Raw genomic sequence first — 19,006 nt, 5'->3', positions numbered from 1 at the left:
TTTGGGAAACCTTTCCTCTGCCACCAATAGTGGTGACATTGTTGAGAAACTGTTTATTCACAAAATGCTGGAGTAACTCAGCAGGTCAGGCAGCATCTCAGGAGAGAAGGAATGGGTGACGTTTCGGGTCGAGACCCTTCTTCAGAAACTGAGTCGCCCAGCTTGGAGTTTACTTAGCAGAGCCCAGGACAGAGGAGGTCCCCCAATCCCGAGGAGCCTGCAGAGACCGAGGACTCGCCCGCCCAATGGGCCCAACTCGCCTGGTGAAGAATCGCAACACCGACCGGTAGACCCACCCTGTAGACCCGCCCCACCCCCACAGGCATCCCAGGAGACCACGGCGGCGGACGCCTCCCGGGAGGCCATGCAGAAGCCGGGCGGCAAAGCGTGCCTGGATCAGTGGAGCCTCAGTGGTGGCGCAACCACGTGGCACCGGTGAAGCCTCGCGGGTCAGCCAACGGTCGATGAGGGCGCAGGGGAACCACCGTGTGAGGGGGGGGGGGGAAGGAGGAAGACCAATGGGGACCCAGTATGGGGGAACTGCCGTGAGGGAGGGAGAAGAACAATGGACTGTGGGGACTCAGCGCAGATACTTCGTAACTTTGTCAGTGCGTGTGTAACCGCTATTTACATACCTTGGGTGCAAACAAAGAATTTCACTGTCTTGTCACATGTGGCAATAAAGTATTCCATTGTTCCAGCACGTTGTGTATTTTTGGTATAAACCAGCATCTGCAGTTCCTTCCTGTACATTTGTCTGCACCACTGCGATATCTCCTCAAGGTATGCCTACTTTGAAGAAGTTCTCCTTTCTCCAATGAGAGTTCTACAATGCCCTCTATCGCTGCACCTCCTCTGTGCATTCATTTGTTCTATGTACCGTCTATATCTCTTGCTTCCTTCTCCCCAACTCTCAGTCACATATTCCTTTTCTCCAGAGATGCTGCCTGACCGGCTGAGTTACTCCAATATATCTTTGAGATAAGCCAGCATCTGCATTCCTTCGTACACATTTTGTCTGCAATTCCTTGTTCGACAGCAGATTTGGTTCAGTTCAGAGATACAACATGGAAGCAGGGCCTTCAGCCCACCAAGTCCTCACTGACCATTGATCACACATTCATATAAGTTCAATGTTATCCCACTTTCTCATCCACTCCCTACACTTTAAGGGCAATTTACAGAGGGCCAATTAACCTACAAACGCGCACGTCCTTGAGATGTGGGAGGGAACTGGAGCACCTAGAGGAAACCCACGCATTCACAGGGAGAGCATTCAAACTCCACACGGACAGCGCCCGAGGTCAGGATCGAACCCGGATCTCTGGTGCTGTGAGGCAACAGATCTACTGCTGTGCCACTGTAGCTAATAACACAGCAGCTGGTGTTTGACGTCTCAGAATGTTTGCATCTCCATGCCAGAATAACCTAATATCAGAAAAGCACAAACACCAACACAAAGGTGACATCAGGACATCAGGTTAATTCCCGGAATGGCGGGACTGTCGTATGTTGAAAGGCTGGAACGATTGGGCTTGTATACACTGGAATTTAGAAGGATGAGGGGGGATCTTATTGAAACATATAAGATAATTAGGGGATTGGACACATTAGAGGCAGGAAACATGTTCCCAATGTTGGGGGAGTCCAGAACAAGGGGCCACAGTTTAAGAATAAGGGGTAGGCCATTTAGAACGGAGATGAGGAAGAACTTTTTCAGTCAGAGAGTGGTGAAGGTGTGGAATTCTCTGCCTCAGAAGGCAGTGGAGGCCAGTTCGTTGGATGCTTTGAAGAGAGAGCTGGATAGAGCTCTTAAGGATAGCGGAGTGAGGGGGTATGGGGAGAAGGCAGGAACGGGGTACTGATTGAGAGTGATCAGCCATGATCGCATTGAATGGCGGTGCTGGCTCGAAGGGCTGAATGGCCTACTCCTGCACCTATTGTCTATTGTCTATTGACATGTGCAATAGTGGTACAAAATGCATGCTGCATGACAAAGCTTACTCTTCACAGCATGTAGGCTTACAGGGAAACATACTCAAGGCTGTAAGTACAAGGATTAGAGTCATATAGCATGGAACCTGGCCCTTCAGCCCAACTTGCCCATGCCAAACAAGGTGTCCCACCTAAGCTAGTCCCACTTTCCTGTGCCACTAATCAAGGTGAAATATCTCACCCATTCAATATTTTTTTCAAAACAATAAGGAGAGCACTGGCAGAGAAGATTTGGCACATTTTTCATGGGCGCAACCCATATACTCAGCTCTGCTGCTCATCCCACAAATGCATGTTCCTTACAAATGTGGCACCATTTAAAAGGGAAATAAACAGGCTTTCCAACGGTATAAGATTTATTGCCAAGAAGCATTGTTACAACAAAGAAATAATCTACCAAACACAAATTTCCTTACTTTTTGTGCTATGTTTACTTGCACTTTACTCTGTTTTAAAACTGTTCTAATTTGTTTCATTGGGTTGTTTAAATTAATACTGATCAGCTAATTAATTTATTGCATCGTATGGGAGGCACATTCCCAATCTCGTTGTACCCCTGTACAATGATAATAAAGATATATTGTATTGTATTGTATTCATGGTTTTACCATTTAAAAAAACCCAATTCAAATCCTCTGGCCAACCATTGACTTTCAGGGTGATGTATTCAATTTAATTTTTCAAGTTAAAATGGTTCTGGAGTTGGAAGAAAAGGGTACACCTTACTCGTAGAGCCCCCCTTTCTCACTGGAGTAGTTCCTTCCGAGGGTGAGGGTGAGGGAGAGCTTAGTTGGTGCAAGTGTTATCCCCAAGCAATGACAGTAATAATTCAAACGGAATGTTTCTGCAAAGAGAATGTCAGCCCTTCTAATCCACAAGGTTCAACTCTTCCGAGAATGCAAACACAACTCAGCCGACAAGAGGCTGCCACTCTCTGTGGCAGCATGCCAGAACTAGGGGCCACAGTCTGAGAATAAAGGGGAGGCCATTTAAAACCGAGGTGCGAAAAAACTTTTTCACCCAGAGAGTTGTGAATTTGTGGAATTCTCTGCCACAGAGGGCAGTGGAGGCCAATTCATTGGATGAATTTAAAAGAGAGTTAGATAGAGCTCTAGGGGCAAGCGGAATCAAGGGATATGGGGAGAAGGCAGGCACGGGTTACTGATTGTGGATGATCAGCCATGATCACAATAGACAATAGGTGCAGGAGGAGGCCATTCGGCCCTTTGAGCCAGCACCACCATTCAATGTGATCATGGCTGATCATTCTCAATCAGTACCCTGTTCCTGCCTTCTCCCCATACCCCCTGACTCCGCTATCCTTAAGAGCTCTATCTAGCTCTCTCTTGAATTCACAATGAATGGCGGTGCTGGCTTGAAGGGCCAAATGGCCTCCTCCTGCGCCTATTTTCTATGTTTCTCTGAAAGGTGCACCCACATTCTTGCAAGATCTCCATTCCACATCCAAATAAACCACGTTTCCTGCTCCGTCCCTCTGTTGCAAAAACAATCAGGTCTGGCTCATGCTCAATTCTTTCATCGCTCTGCCTCTTTCGGCAGTCAGACTGGCCGCTTACTAATTCTGCCAACACTACGGTGAGCAAAAGGAACTTTCTATTACCATCGGGACAGAGTGCTGGAGTAACTCAGCAGGTCAGACAGCATCTCTGGAGAACATGGATAGATGATGTTTTGGGTGAGGATCGATCTTCAGGCCCTGGCAGGGCTCTGCCTTGCCTCTGCCTTGCCTGTGGCTCCCTTGTTCCCTGCTAATACAGTTACTCACCTCATTCCTGCCATTCCCCAGCAACACTCCACCATCTACCAGAGCCAGCCCTGCCATGCATCTGATGGTGCAGCTGCTGTTCAGCGTTATTGTCAGTGGACACCATGTACTGAGCGTGCAACGATACTTTCACAAACACAGATCCAGTGCGAATTTAACCTTTTTGAATTAGTTCATAATGTTTTACGCACAACAGAATATTTTTGTAAATACCAAAGCACCAACCCATCCTAAGTAAATAAAAATTATTCATTTAATCGATGTCTTTATTAAATCCACCTATAGTCTTAATAAAAAGCAAATAAAAACTTATACATCTGAAACCTGCTGATGTAAACCAATTTTACCAAAATTAAAAGCATTTCCATATTTATTGTCATACAACACAGAAACAGACCCTTTAACACAATTAATCCATGCCCATTAGGATTCCTCATCCACAATAGTCCTATCTACCAGCGTTTGGTGCGTATCCCTCTAAACATTTCCTATTCATGTACCTGTCCAAATGTCGTTTAAATGTTGTCACGGCACTTGCTGCAAGTACCTTCTCTGGCAACTCGCTCCATATACCCACAACCCACTGTGTGAAAAAGTTGCCCCTCAAGTTCCCATTTTTCCCCTCTCACCTTAAACCTCTGCCCTCTGGTAGTTGATTCCCTTACTCTGGGTAAAAGACTAATTGCATTTCTTATTGTCAAATTGTTATATTGTTCATTCTAAATCATACATTTACACTCGTCATGATTTCCAGATTAAGCCACAACAACAGATAACTTTGTTAAAAAAGATGCAATGTATGAATTCCTAAGAGTGCCTTTGTGAATGAGCCATCCTCTTAAAGTTTTTATGCATTCCCCATAGTGTTGTTTGCTCTATTGTAGCCTGTTACTATAAACCAAAGATATAACTCAAGCGAAAACCAACTCAAAGTTAGTGTTGCAGAGCTGGTATTTTGTGTCTGTAAAAGATAGCATGGACCTAACATGGTCCAATAACACTGCTGCGCTGGTCAAGAAGGCACAGCAACGACTGTTCTACCTAAAAACACTGAAGAAGTCTGGTCTACCCCAACAGCTGCTGACGACATTCTACCGCTGCACCATAGAGAGCATCCTAACACATGGCATCCCTGTGTGGTATCTCAGCTGCACAGAGTCAGAGAGGAGAGCTCTTCAGCGGGTAGTCCATAGAGCTCAGAGGACCATCAGAACACAGCTACCAGCCTTGGAGGGCATCTACAACACACGATGCCTCAGAAAAGCCACCAGCATCCACAAAGACTCTTCACACCCCTGCAACACTCTGTTTGAACTTCTACCATCGGGCAGACGATACAAGGCCTTCTACGCCCGCACCTCCAGACTCAGGAACAGCTTCATCCCCAGGGCCATAGCTGCTATGAACCGGTCCTGCCGAGCCGGATGGTCACATCGCACAGTGAACCGGCACAGATCTACTTGCACTTTATTCTGTTTTAAAACCGTTACAATTTGTTTCATTGGGTTGTTTAAATTAATACTGACTAGCTAATTAATTTATTGCATCGTATGGGAGGCACATTCCCAATCTCGTTGTACCCCTGTACAATGACAATAAAGATAGATTGTATTGTATTGTATTGTATAGTGTTGTTTGCTTCAAGCTGTGCAAGGCAAAGATTTCTTTCAGTCAACACAAGGGGGCAGCCATGAGCTGAGAAACGCACTGAGTTCACCAGTAACAACGTGTTGCATGCACACTGCCTTTTCTTATGTTTTTCATCACTGCATCCACTGGAGTCATTGGTTTGATTGTAGCACCTTGCACTGAAAAGTTATTTCAAGGTGTATGGAGATGAATGCTGCTTGCTGCAAACAGGCTAATTCACTGTTTCCATTGTGGGGGAGTAGTTTTTCATACAACGGCTATCAACTAAAAGTAGTAACAAACCCTAACTCTAACTCAACCCTAATGATCCTAACCCAAAACTTCCAACCATGAAAAACCAAACAGCCTTTGAAACTTTATTGAACTCCATTTTTAGTCTAATAGGAGGCAACTATAAAATTATAAAAGGACTGGACAGGCTAGATGCAGGAAATATGTTTCCAATGTTGGAAGAGTCCAGAACCAGGGGCCACAGTCCAAGGATAAAGGGGAGGTCATTTAAAACTGAGATGAGAAAAACCTTTTTCCACCTGGAATTCCACCTGAATTCTCTGCCACAGAGGGCAGTGGAGGCCAATTCAATGGCTGAATTTAAAAGAGAGTTAGATAGAGTTCTAGTGGCTAGCGGAATCAAGGGATATGGTGAGAAGGCAGGCACGGGTTACTGATTGTGGATGATCAGCCATGATCACAATGAATGGCGGTGCTGGCTCGAAGGGCCAAATGGCCTCCTCCTGCACCTATTTTCTAAGTTTTTATTAACTGGGATTTGTTCTGGGTTTAGCACCATGCTTGGTGCAGGACTAGAAGGGGGTTTACAAATTGATTTTCAACTCAATGGTGTCAATTATAATTCAGGGTAACATCTAGTTATATGAGACAAAATTGCAGATGCTGATATCTCAAGTAATAACAGTGTAGGGAGGACTGAGACCTAGAGGTCACAGCCTCAGAATTAAAGGACGTTCTTCCAGGAAGGAGATGAGGAGAAATTTCTTCAGTCAGAGGGTGGTAAATCTGTGGAATTCTTTGCCACAGAAGACCGTGGAGGCTGTCAGCGGATATTTTTAAGGCAGAGATAGTTTCTAGATTAGTACGGGTGTCAGAGGTTATGGGAAGAAAGCAGGAGAATGGGGTTAGGAGGGAGAGTAGATCAGCCATGATTGAATGGCAGTGTAGACTTGATGGGCCGAATGGCCTAATTCTACTCCTATTCCTAATGACCTTATGGGACAGGCAGTATCTATAGAATAAGCAGACAGATGAGAGTTTAGAAGCTTTAAAACTGATGGAGTACAGGGGAGAAAGAGTGGGGGGGGAGGGTAGTGTGAGGTGGAGACAGACAAAGGTGTTATGAGCAAATGGATGGACTAAGTGTCAAAGGTGAAAGGTGAAAGGGAACAAAATGTCAAATATGGAGAGCTTTGAAATGGAAAACCCGAGGGAGAGACAAGGGTGGAAGGGGAAGAGAGGAAGATGGGACTCATGTCTGGGAGATGAGCCGACAGAGGAGGGCGAATCAGATGGGAATGTGCAGACCTGGATTGGGGATGCAGGGAAAGAGGGGCTTCTCCATCATCAGTATACTCATCCACCATCTCCTAGTCCCGTCCAGTGGCCTTGACATCTACCATCGTGAAACATTTTGAGAGGCTAGCTATGGAACTTATTAAATCCAGTCTACCCAGTGGCCTTGACCCACTGCAGTTCACCCACCACAACAGCAGGTCCACAGACAATTCCATCAGTGTTGGCATTGCAACTCCCTGGTTATCATCCCTTCCCACCCAAACCACCCCCTCCCCAGGTACCTTCCCCTGCAACCGCAGGAGATGCAACACCTGTCCCTGTACCTCCTCCCTCGACTCTGTCCGGGAACCCCAACAGTCCTTTCAGGTTAGGTAGAGGTTCACTTGCACCTCATCCAACCTCATCTACTGTATCTGTTGTCATGTGAACTCTTGATCGGCGAGACCAAACGCAGACTGGGCTATCGTTTCGAGGAACACCTTCGCTCAGCCCGTGTGAACCGATCTGATCTCCCGGTTGCTGGACACTTTAATTCCCCTTCCCATTCCCACACAGACCTTTCTGTCCTGGGCCTCCTCCATTGTCAGAGTGAGGCTAAACGCAAATTGGAGGAACAGCATCTCATATTTCACTTGGGTAGCTTACAGCCCAGTGGTATGAATATTGATTTCTCTCACTTCAAGTTGCCCTGGCATTCCCTCTCTCTCTATCCCTCCCCCACCCAAGTCACACTAGCTTCTCATTTTCACCCTACAAACAACTTGCAATGGTCTGTTTCCTTTATCATCGTTACTTTTTTCATATCTTTCATTCATTGTTCTTTATCTCTCCACATCACCGTCTATATCTTGCGTTTCCCTAATCCCTAACCAGTCTGAAGAAGGGTCTCGACCCGAATCGTCACCTATTCCTTCTCTCCAGAGATGCTGCCTGTCCCGCTGAGTTACTCCAGCCTTTTGTGTCAATCTTCCGTTTAAACCAGCATCTGCAGTTCCTTCTTGCACATTCATCCCTGGAACGCCTGGATAAGAGAGACACCTTTGTCAGACTCCTATTAATAGACTACAGGTCTGCCTTTAATACCATTATACCATCCAAGCTCACCACCGAACTCGCGGGACCTGGTGACAGCACTCATCTCTGCAATTGCATCCTCGACCTCCTGACCAACAGACCCCAATCAGTGAGGTAGGGGACAAATCATCCTCTACGATAATCCTCATCACTGCTGCTTTGCAAGGATGTGTTCTCAGCCCCCTTCTTTACTCCTTGTACACCCACAACTCTCTGAGCCATGTACAAATCTAATTTAATTCACCAATTCGCAGAGGACACCACCATTGTGGGCCGGATGTCAAATAATGATGAGACGGAGAACAGGAAGGAGATTGAGAACCTGGTGTCCTGGTGTCGAGACAACAACCTTTCTCTCAATGTCAGCAAGACAAAGGAGATAGTGATGGACTTCTCCTGGACCAACTTCTCCTGGACCACCCATACTGAAGCAATGGCCAAGAAAGCACATCAACGGCTCGACTTCATTAGAAGACATAGGAGGTTTGGCATGTCCCCTCCAACTCCCACCAACTTTTACAGATGCACCATAGAAAGCATTTTATCAGGATGCATCACAGCTTGGTTTGGGAACAGCTCCATCCAAGAACGCGTAATTGCAGCAGATTGTGGACGCAGCCCAGACCATCACACAAACCAACCTCCCTTCCATTGACTCCATTTATACCTCGTGCTGCCTCGGCAAGGCCAGCAGCATAATCAGGGACAAGTCGCAAACTGTCCACTCCCTCTTCTCCCCTCTCCCATCGGGCAAAAGGCGAGATCGCACACAACCAAATTCGGGGACAGCTTCTTCTCAGCTGCTATCAGGCAAATGAACCATCCTACCACAACCAGAGAGCAATACTGACCTACTCACTACCTCTTTGATGACCCTCAGACTATCCTTGATCAGACATTGCCAGCTTTACCTTGCACTAAACATTGTTCCCTTATTATGTATCTATACACTGTAAATGGATTGTAATCATGAATTGTCTTTCTGCTGACTGGTTAGCACGCAACGAAAGCTTTTCAGAATTAAAGTATGTCCTTTTAGGAGGGGGATGAGGAGGAATTCCTTAAGTCAGAGGGTGGTGAATCTGTGGGATTCATTGCCACAGAAGGCTGGGGAGGCCAAGTCAATGGATATTTTTAAGGCAGAGATAGATTCTTGATTAGTCCAGGTGTCAGGCATTATGGGGAAAAGACAGGAGAATGGGGTTAGGCAAGAGGGATAGACCAGCCATGATTGAATGGCAGAGTAGACTTGATGGGCCGAATGGCCCAATTCTGCTCCTAGAACTTATGAAAACTAATTGGGCCATCATTAATCTTTCCCAAACATTAATTCCATTAAACTAAAGAGTGCTAGAAATAGGGGCCGTGCATCTCCAATCTCCATAAAGACCAAATCCATGTGGACTTGAAGTTATACAGAAAAAATTAATTAAAACACCACTTTCATGATTTAAAATATCCCATCACCCTTCATCACACCCTCAAATTTAGGCAGCCTCCAAAGATCTTGTTTGGGCGTATGAACTGGAAACAATTTGAATAAAGAGGTGTGGAGGGGGGAGGGGAGGGGAGGTGAGGGGGGAGGGGAGGTGGAGGGGAGGTGGGGGGGAGGGGGGAGGGGGGGGAAGGGAAACAAAGTGCCAGATGTGAAAACTCTACATCGGACAAGTGTCTAGAGAAATAGCTCCAGGATAGACCATTGTCTGTAGTTGTGGCTCCTACAGGATAGCAGCAGACATTGACCTAAATCTTGAGGATATGCAGTCCCAACCCAAAACCCCTCCATATCCATATGCCTCTCGAGTATCTTGCATGCATCAGCCTCCACCACCATCCCTGGCTGCTCGTTCCAGGCACTCACGATCCTTTAGGGAAAAGACGTGCTTAGCAGGCTGCTGTAATTACAGACGGTCCCCATTTGTGGCGGACACTCCCACCCAGTGGTGCATTGTTGTAACTACAAACGGTCCCAATTTGTGGCGGACACTCCCACCCAGTGGTACACTGCTGTAACTACAAACGGTCCCAATTTGTGGTGGACACTCCCACCCAGTGGTACACTGCTGTAACTACAAACGGTCCCAATTTGTGGCCGACACTCCCACCCAGTGGTGTTATGCTGTAATTACAGACGTAATCTCCACGAAGGCTCATTATGTGCGACTGCAGCAGTGAATCCTGCAGTGTAGCAGAATACACCGACTTAATCAACAACTGGCCCAGCAACAGTCCAGTAAACCAAACACCACATGAATGTGAACTACAGATGCTAGTTTATACCGATAGTGCTGGAATAACTCAACGGGTCAAATAGCAACAGGTTTCGGGTCAGAACCCTTCTTCAGACTTAAAGTAGGGGAGGGGAGGTAGAGAGGCCAGAACTGGCAACTGATGACCAAGGAAGGGTGGAGCCCATAGTTGGCTGGGGAAGAGGTGATAAAGGGATACAGGATCCAAACAGTGGAACTAGCAGGATGACTAGGGTGGGGGAGAGAGGGAATGCATGGATTACTTCAAATTAGAGAAATCAACGTTCATACTGCTGGGTTGTGAGCTGCCTCAGCTAAATACGAGGGGCTGTTCCTCCAATTTGCATGTGGCCTCAGTCTGACAATGAAGGCCCAGGACAGAAAGGTCAGTGTGGGAATGGGAAGGGGAGTTGAAATGTTTGGCAACCAGGAGATTGCGTATGTCAAGGTGGACTGAGTGCGAGTGTTCAGCAAAATGATCACCCAGTCGGCACTTGGTCTATCTGATATATAGGAGCCCACACCAAGAACAATAGATACATTAGATGAGGTTGGTGCAAGTGAACCTCTGCCTCACCTGAAAGGACTGGCTGGGGTTGAGGGCAGGTGTTACATCCAGTGTTCTGACTGTGCCACCTGTTGCTGTATACCATGGACATCAAAGCCTGCACTCAAACAAGACCACACAGACTACTCAAAATAACTGGAGAAAACCAAACCATGGCACATGACACCCTCAAAGAAGAGTCTCCACCTGAAAGGTCACCCATTCCTTCTCTCCAGAGATGCTGCCTGTCCCGCTAAGTTACTCCAGCATTTTGTGTGTAGTTTCTGGGTGGAAACAAACATGAATTATTCAGAGATGAAAACAGAAAGGAAACAGATTGTCTCAATGCAGACACACCCAAACTAAATATAGATTTAGACCAACTCTAAAGAACTACAGTAAGGTGAATGGAAGGTGCAGGATTAGTAAATTGCACTGCTGTTTAAGAGCCATGACCATTAAACTCCATTCTGCCGAGGATTACTTTAACCAAGGAATAACTAGGTGATTACCAGTGCTGGGGGTACCACTTAGTGGATCAGTCGCCTGACTGTAAAGGATGTTTCAGGTTGGGATCCTTCTTCAGACTGATGGAGTTGGGAGAAAGCTGGAAAAGAGATGAAAGCAGGGCAAAGCCTGGTGAGTGATAAGTGGATACTGTCAGGTGCTGATTAGCAGATGGGTGGAGTAAGTGACAAAGGCTAGAGGCAAAAAGAGAGTAAAGTGCATGATAAGGAGATAACCCTAATGCATGGGGTGGTGGATCTACTCTTTAAACTAAAGTGTTGAGAGAGGCAGAAACCAGTTCAGATAAACAGTCATTAATCTTTCCCAAACATTCATCTCCATTGAATCTAAGAAGTTGCTAAACAGGGCCTTACCTTCGTACCAACTCCATAACAACCATATTCAGATAGACTTGTTGGGGTTACACAAGACAAAATTAATGCCGCATTAGTGATTTGAAGTCTACTGACATCCCTCTTCACACTGGACACCCCGAGGGGTAGCGATTCCAAGAGAAATTAAATGAGAAACAGGATCATCCGTTGAAATGCCCATAGCAAGGGACAGGCCTATTCTTGTCAGGAAAAGAAAGCAAGGCCCTTCAGCAAACAAATATCATGCTGAACAAGATGCCAGCTTAAACCAATACTCTCTGCCTGCACGTGATCAATATCACTCTGTATACATGTAGCTGTCATCATCATATTGTACGGTATCACCTCTTGCCGTGACCCAGGCGCCCACATCTCCTTCCAAGTCTATTCCCTCTAGTCCGTGACATTTTCAGCCTGGGAATAAAGGCTCCGACTCTCTACCCCATCTATCCCCTAAATATTTTTAATACTTCTATCATGTCTCCCATCAGCCTCAGACACTTTGGAACAGTTTATCCAGCGTCCCCGATCCACTACCCTCTAATCCAGACAGTTAAGGCAACAATACAGTCAACAAGGGGAACAGCATTACCAACTGGACAAACTGCAATAATTACAACATCCAGTTAAGAACACATCCATCATGAACCAATTAAATTACAATTAAAACACAAAGTACTTGTGCTATTTTGTCCAGGATAAGCGCTCAAAGCCCAAAGCATTATCTAACTATCTAACTATCTAACTATCTAACTAAATATACCAACTTATGCTAACAACAATAAGTAACTCCGTATGCAAAAAAACATCTACCTACATGTTAACTAGCTCTTTTAAAAAAAACTAATCATAAAGATGAAGATATATCATTGTGGTCATGAAGTGGGCACCTCCCTTCACTGGTGTTTGTTGAGTTAGGCCCACGACACCTCAAGAAGCTCAACAGTTGGTTCTGATGTCCCAGACCAACTCCCCTCAATACCTACTCTCACCACCTCTGCTACCAGTATCTACTAAACAAAGGAAACTGTAGCCAATTAACTCACTCTAACAAATTCTAAACACCTGCATCCTATCTTCCACTAATCCCAGCCCATCATCAAACATGTAACATCACAGATATCACCCTTGCATAAGACTGGGATACTCTTACACAGACTACAATTACAAAGAAATACACATACAGCATGTCAAACGTTTTCTTTCTGCCTCCAACTGACACCATTCTTTCTCCACCAAATCCACCGAGTCAATGGGAGGGAGGTTGGTTTGCGTGATGGTCTGGGCTGCATCCACAATTCGCTGCAAATTCTAGCGGTCAAAGCAAGCTGTGGCTCAATGCTACTGTGCATCTGCAGAAGTTGGTGAGAGTTGTAGGGCATATGCCGAACAGTAGTGGAATATATTGACTACTTTCACTGGCACAGCAACATCCTAGCTATGAAGGTGCTAACTTTACATGAAATGAGCTGTGTCAGCAGATGCTCTTTCCCATGGACAAACCCGACACATAAATAGAAACAGGCGCACTTCGGTGATCAAGATATCTGTAACCCATTTTGTTTTGTGCAAACGACTAAATTTGGGCCTCAAATAATAATTCCAAATTGAATGTTGATTTAGTCAAAGGATCATCCATTGGGGAAGAAGTTTGCCCCAGCTTATGCGATCATTCTTGTAAACCTCCTCTGGAACCAAAGATACTAGAGGAACAAGATCGACCACTCCGTTGAAATCGCCTATACTGAAGTGTAGTACGCAAAGGAGAGGAACGGCCGCCATTTTAGTAAGCAAAACCCACTGTTCGCTATCCCTCTCGCAGTGTAATCAGTGTTTTGGGGGAACAGTATGTGTGATGATAATATGCAGAAAATATCTCATCTATCAACTCATATTTGTTTGTTATTTTTATTTTAAAATGTTTTCCCCCTGCTTAATTTCTCTGATTTTATTATTTCTTACTGTTTCTGCCCATTTCCCATCCCTCCCCAGCCCCTTCTTTTGTGCAGTGTTGCTCAAACACACACTGCACAAATTTAACATATATATATATTACACCAAGTGGACCCGTTGGGCCCAAACCTCTCCTGCATGGGTGCAGCACCCTCTCCTCCCCACTCCGCTCTCCCCCCTCTCCCCCTCCCCCCCTCGCTCACCCTCCCATCTCACCCTCCCATCTCCCCCTCCCTCCCTCCCTAGGAGATAGATTTAAACTTTAAAATATGAATAACTTAAAAAATATAACACCGATTTCAATGAAACTTCTTCCATTAGCACCAAAGGGATGACGGTGAGTAAGGTGGGCCTAAAATTGTCCTGCTATCGTGTACCGTTTGGCTGTAATTCAGGAACAAACGAGAGATATTTGAATGTGTGTTTTTGTGTGAGAGGCAAGATAAAAATATATAGATCTCAAAGTTCCTTCTCATGGATCAGAAGCAACTTTGATTTAAAGCAGCGCTCTATTTCTCTCTTCATCTTATTTTTCACATGATGTACATAAACCATAAAGGCGATTCGACCTTTATGGTTTATGTATCAGCCATGATCATATTGAATGGCGGTGCAGGCTCGAAGGGCCGAATGGCCTACTCCTGCACCTATTTTCTATGTTTCTATGTATATGCATATATATATATATATATGTATATATATAAACATATATATATATACACACCCACACACATATATATAAACATAGCACAAAAAGTAAGGAAATTTGTGTTTGGCAGATTATTTCTTTGTTGTAACAATGCTTCTTGGCAATAAATCTTATACCGTTGGAAAGCCTGTTTATTTCCCTTTTAAATGGTGCCATATTTGTAAGGAACATGCATTTGTGGGATGAGCAGCAGAGCTGAGTATGTGGGTTGCGCCCATGAAAAATCTGCCAAATCTCTGCCAATGCCAAACAGCTTATTCTGCCATTGACTCTTGTTTGGTGTTGTTTGGTGGATTGGATGATTGAAGTCTGAAGAAACAAGACATATTGGCAATTTAACAATTTATTCATTTAATAAACAGGAGCCTCAGTAGCGTGTGGAAGAACCATACACAGCCACAACAGCCTGGCACCTCCTCCTCATGCTGGTCACCAGCCTGGTCACACACTGTTGTGGGATGGCATCCCATTCTTCAACCAGCATTTGTCGCAAGTCAGCCAACGTGGTTGTGTTGGTCACTCTGGCATGAACAGCACGCCCAAGCTAATCCCACAAGTGTTCAATGGGGTTGAGGTCAGGACTGCTGGCAGGCCATTCCATCCTCTCCACTCCCAAATTCTGGAGATAGTCTCTGAGAAACCCTGCTCTGTGGGGGCGAGCATTGTCATCTTGGAGGATAGAGTTCGGTCCCAGGCTGTGGAGATATAAGATTGCCACTGGTTGCAGAATCTCATCTCGATATCTCTCTGCATTGAGATTGCCTCCAATGATGACAAGCCTTGTTTTTCCAGTGAGGGAGATGCCGCCCCACACCATCACACTGCCTCCACCAAAAGATGTTACTCTATCGGTGCAGCAATCAGCATATCGTTCTCCGCGTCTTCTCCACACTTTGACCCTATGATCCAACTGCCGTAGGCAGAATCTGGACTCATCGCTGAACATAACGTTCCTCCACATGTTCAGGTTCCAGTTCACGTGTTGCCGACACCAGCGCAAACGGGCCTGACGGTGAAGGGCAGTCATGGCAGGCCTCCTGGCAGCCCTATGAGACCGGAGATCGGCTGCGTGCAGTCTGTTCCAAATTGTCTGGGCAGAGAGCCGTCGGCCATATCGTCCTGCAAACCTTGACTGCAAATCTGTAGAAAACAGCCTATGGTTCCTAAGTGCTGACAGGGTGAGGAAACGGTCTTCTTCGGGTGTCGTCTTCTTGGGACGCCCACTTCGCGGCCTGTCTCTGACATCCCCCGTTATATGGAACTTGGCCTTCACTTTGGAGATGGTACTAGGGCTCACTCCAAATAATGCCGCAACTTGGTTTTGCGGAACACCAGCTTGAAGTTGCCCTATCGCACGGGCCCTATCCAGATCAGTCAAACGTGGCATGCCGATTCTTGGAGCAGACACCTACTGACCACTGTAGCAGGGTCCATGCTCACAGATGCTGCCAAATAGGTGCCAATCAGGCACCTGATTGTCAGCACCTGGGGGTACCAGAAGCTCAAAACAAGAGTCAATAGCAACAGCAGAATAAGTTGTTTGGCATTGGCAGAGAAGATTTGGCAAATTTTTCATGGGCGCAACCCATATACTCAGCTCTGCTGCTCATCCCACAAATGCATGTTCCTTACAAATGTGACACCATTTAAAAGGGAAATAAACAGGCTTTCCAACGGTATCAGATTTATTGCCAAGAAGCATTGTTACAACAAAGAAATAATCTACCAAACACAAATTTCCTTACTTTTTGTGCTATGTTTATATATATAGTTTCTTTCTTGCGATTTCCTCTAATTATTTGTTTAGCAACCTTTTTCTTTCAATCTCTCTCTCTCCATATATATATATATATATATATATTTATATATACACATGTCAAGATATTTTTTCATTCTTTTCATTCTATATTAGTGTAATAAAATGTAATGCATACACAAATAATGTACATTGCTACCATAATTTAGTTTTGAATTTAACATATGTCGGTGCAATATAATGCTAACCCTCACTTTTGTGAAAAATGAGTCACATGCATTAACACGATCCTTACCCACTAACCTACAACCTGTAAAAAATTCATATTTAAATTCAACCATGTGCGTTTTTTTGTGATTTATGGATTTTTCAAATGTGAATATCTCATAACGACACATTTGTGGGTTAGCAGTATATTGCACAAACCCCCTTCAATTTTAAATCATTCAAAAATGAACTTCATAAACAAGGATAACACTTTTTATTCCTGTCATTCATGGTAAGATTTACATCATTTTGTGTGCGAGATATACAGAGTTGTACTGTTTCGCATATCAGCTAACCAATGAAAAGATCAGGTCCTGATTTATACCAGCTGTCACCTTCCCCCCCCCCCCCCCCCCCCCCTTGTCAGAAGAAGGGTCCCAACCTGAAACATCACCCATCCTTTTTCTCCAGAGATGCTGCCTGACCCGGTGATTTACTCCACCACTCTGTCTATTTGAATTGGATTCATGCTTCTGTACCACGTCAGGCAACATTGGTCATTTTAGTGGCTGTCAAGGGTTTTTAACTAATCAATTCACCAATTGAAATGTTCTTGGCTCTAAGTATTAAGTTAAATGTATTTTCAATTATATTGTGGATACAGTAGTGTTCTATTGTTTGCAAATGCCTAATCTCTGCTTCCATGACTTTTTAAAATAAAACAATACGAGATAAAGCTCGTGGAGGTGAAATTAAAATTAGCGGAGAAAGCAAAGAACAGTTCATTAAATATGACCAATAGGCCAGATACAGACAGAGTGGATCTCTAGTGCAAATATTCAATCAGTAACATCCAAAGTTTAAAGATAACGAAGCAACAACTCTTCAAGAAATAGTTATAAATGTCAATTATCAACTTATCCAAGAAGTTGAACAAAAAAAAATTGTTTGCAAACATTTTATATACGAAGAAATCGCCGAGAGTTGTGAACATTGATTGCCCAGTCTAGCACACAGAATCTGCTTACTAAAATGGCACTGAAATTTACCCATGAAAAACTATGGTTTTCGGAGTCGAGTGGTCCATCTTGCTCCTCTAGTATATTTGCCTGGAACTATCCTGCACTCTTGTTGCTTTCTCCCCCATGCGGCTGTCTTGCTATGCCAGGGCGTTAGTTGCCCACATTTCCCCTCCTCATCGGGACAAGTCTGTTGTCTTCAGGCACGGACAGTGTTTAGAGCTGAAACATTATCCGTTCACTTTCTTCAAAATGTTCTGCTTAATGATGGGTGTGAATATTCTGACATGGATGTTGAGAATGCCTTGGAGAGTTTTTGCACACTTTTTGTTTTGGATGTATTTATTCAGTATAGTTTATTATTAGAAATATTTTAAAAATGTATTTTAAAAAGAACAAGATTTAAGTTTTGTATCAGATTCTGAACTCATAAACACATTTCAAATCATACATGTTGATTATTTTTAATATTGTCTTTTTACCTTACTAATGTCATTTTTTAAATCTTATTTATCCTTGGAATATTACTGCTGAGGTGACCCGTTGTCTTGTCAAATATCATTGTACCCTGTGCCAACATATGACAAATAAAATGTATTATATTATTATAGATTATTATAGATTGTGCGCTTGGTCACACATTTAAAAAGGAAGACAAACCAAAAGATACTAGCAGAAGAAGCTGAGTTCAACACCAGGTTAAGTGTCACGAATGGGTGCTCAGTGACAAATATTCATCTATTATTCGTTATAATGAAGGCCAACCACTCAGACTGCGTTTCCTCCCTCCGCAGCCCCCGTAATGGGGACAGGGAACGGTCATCAATATCCACCAGCACTTGTATAAAACAAAGCCGGAGGACCGCTTCGCGCTCAGGAGGGAACGCTGCAGCTCCTCATCGTGGTTGGTGAGACCTTACTCTTTAGTACACGATTTCTCTAGTCACAGACTATAGAAATGATCCTTAAAAGTATAGCCTTATCGTTCAGCTGCCGCCGCGCCGCTCCCCAGTCACAGCAAGACACCTATCAGTCAGGCCGACCAAACCCTAGGTCCTCGACCCTCTATCAAATCCAGAACGGAATTAAACACAAGCTCTAGCAATCTTTTCCCGTCCATTTAGAAACTTACTAATGATGGAGAAATATAGTTTCTGTTCCTCTATCATTCCTGGCGTAATTTATATTTGCATAAATTAGTAATCAGCCAATAGTTTGCTTCTTTGTTGGCAACTATTGCAGTAACGTCCTGGTCCCGATCTGTCAGCAAAACAAGCAATCAATAAAATGGGTGCACATAAATGAAACCAATCTGCAACTTATGGTGATTCTAATGTAGTAGCAAATTCATAGCATGTGAAGTGTTGCAGGAGGGAAATTAGGTAGTTGCATGAGGGAATTTAAGCTGCCAATATCCAAGTCAACAGTTTGAGGCAGTAGGGACGTGGCTGTGTTCTGCAGCTGCGGCTCACCGGCAGTCTCTCTGTCTTTTTTTTGTTTTTTGTCTATTGTCATCGTTTAATGTGCGTTTTGTTCTATTTTTAACTCTGTGTATGTGTGGTTGGTTGGGGGGTGGGAAACCTTTTTTCTAATCTCTTCCTCAACGGAGATGCGACCTTTACCGTGTCGTATATCCGTTCGCGCTACGGC

At 44.5% G+C, this 19,006-nt stretch overlaps 1 non-coding gene across 1 annotated transcript; it reads right to left on the bottom strand.

The window, feature by feature from the left end:
* Nucleotides 1-18,119: 18,119 nt before the first annotated feature.
* On the bottom strand, nucleotides 18,120-18,337 carry LOC144596404 (small nucleolar RNA U3). The gene has a single exon (XR_013547599.1). It is a non-coding gene; the product is annotated as a small nucleolar RNA U3 (small nucleolar RNA).
* Nucleotides 18,338-19,006: the final 669 nt, after the last annotated feature.

Source organism: Rhinoraja longicauda, chromosome 8, assembly GCF_053455715.1.
Source record: "Rhinoraja longicauda isolate Sanriku21f chromosome 8, sRhiLon1.1, whole genome shotgun sequence".
NCBI classification, from domain to species: domain Eukaryota; kingdom Metazoa; phylum Chordata; class Chondrichthyes; order Rajiformes; family Arhynchobatidae; genus Rhinoraja; species Rhinoraja longicauda.
This window is presented reverse-complemented; position numbering and strand designations above follow the sequence as displayed.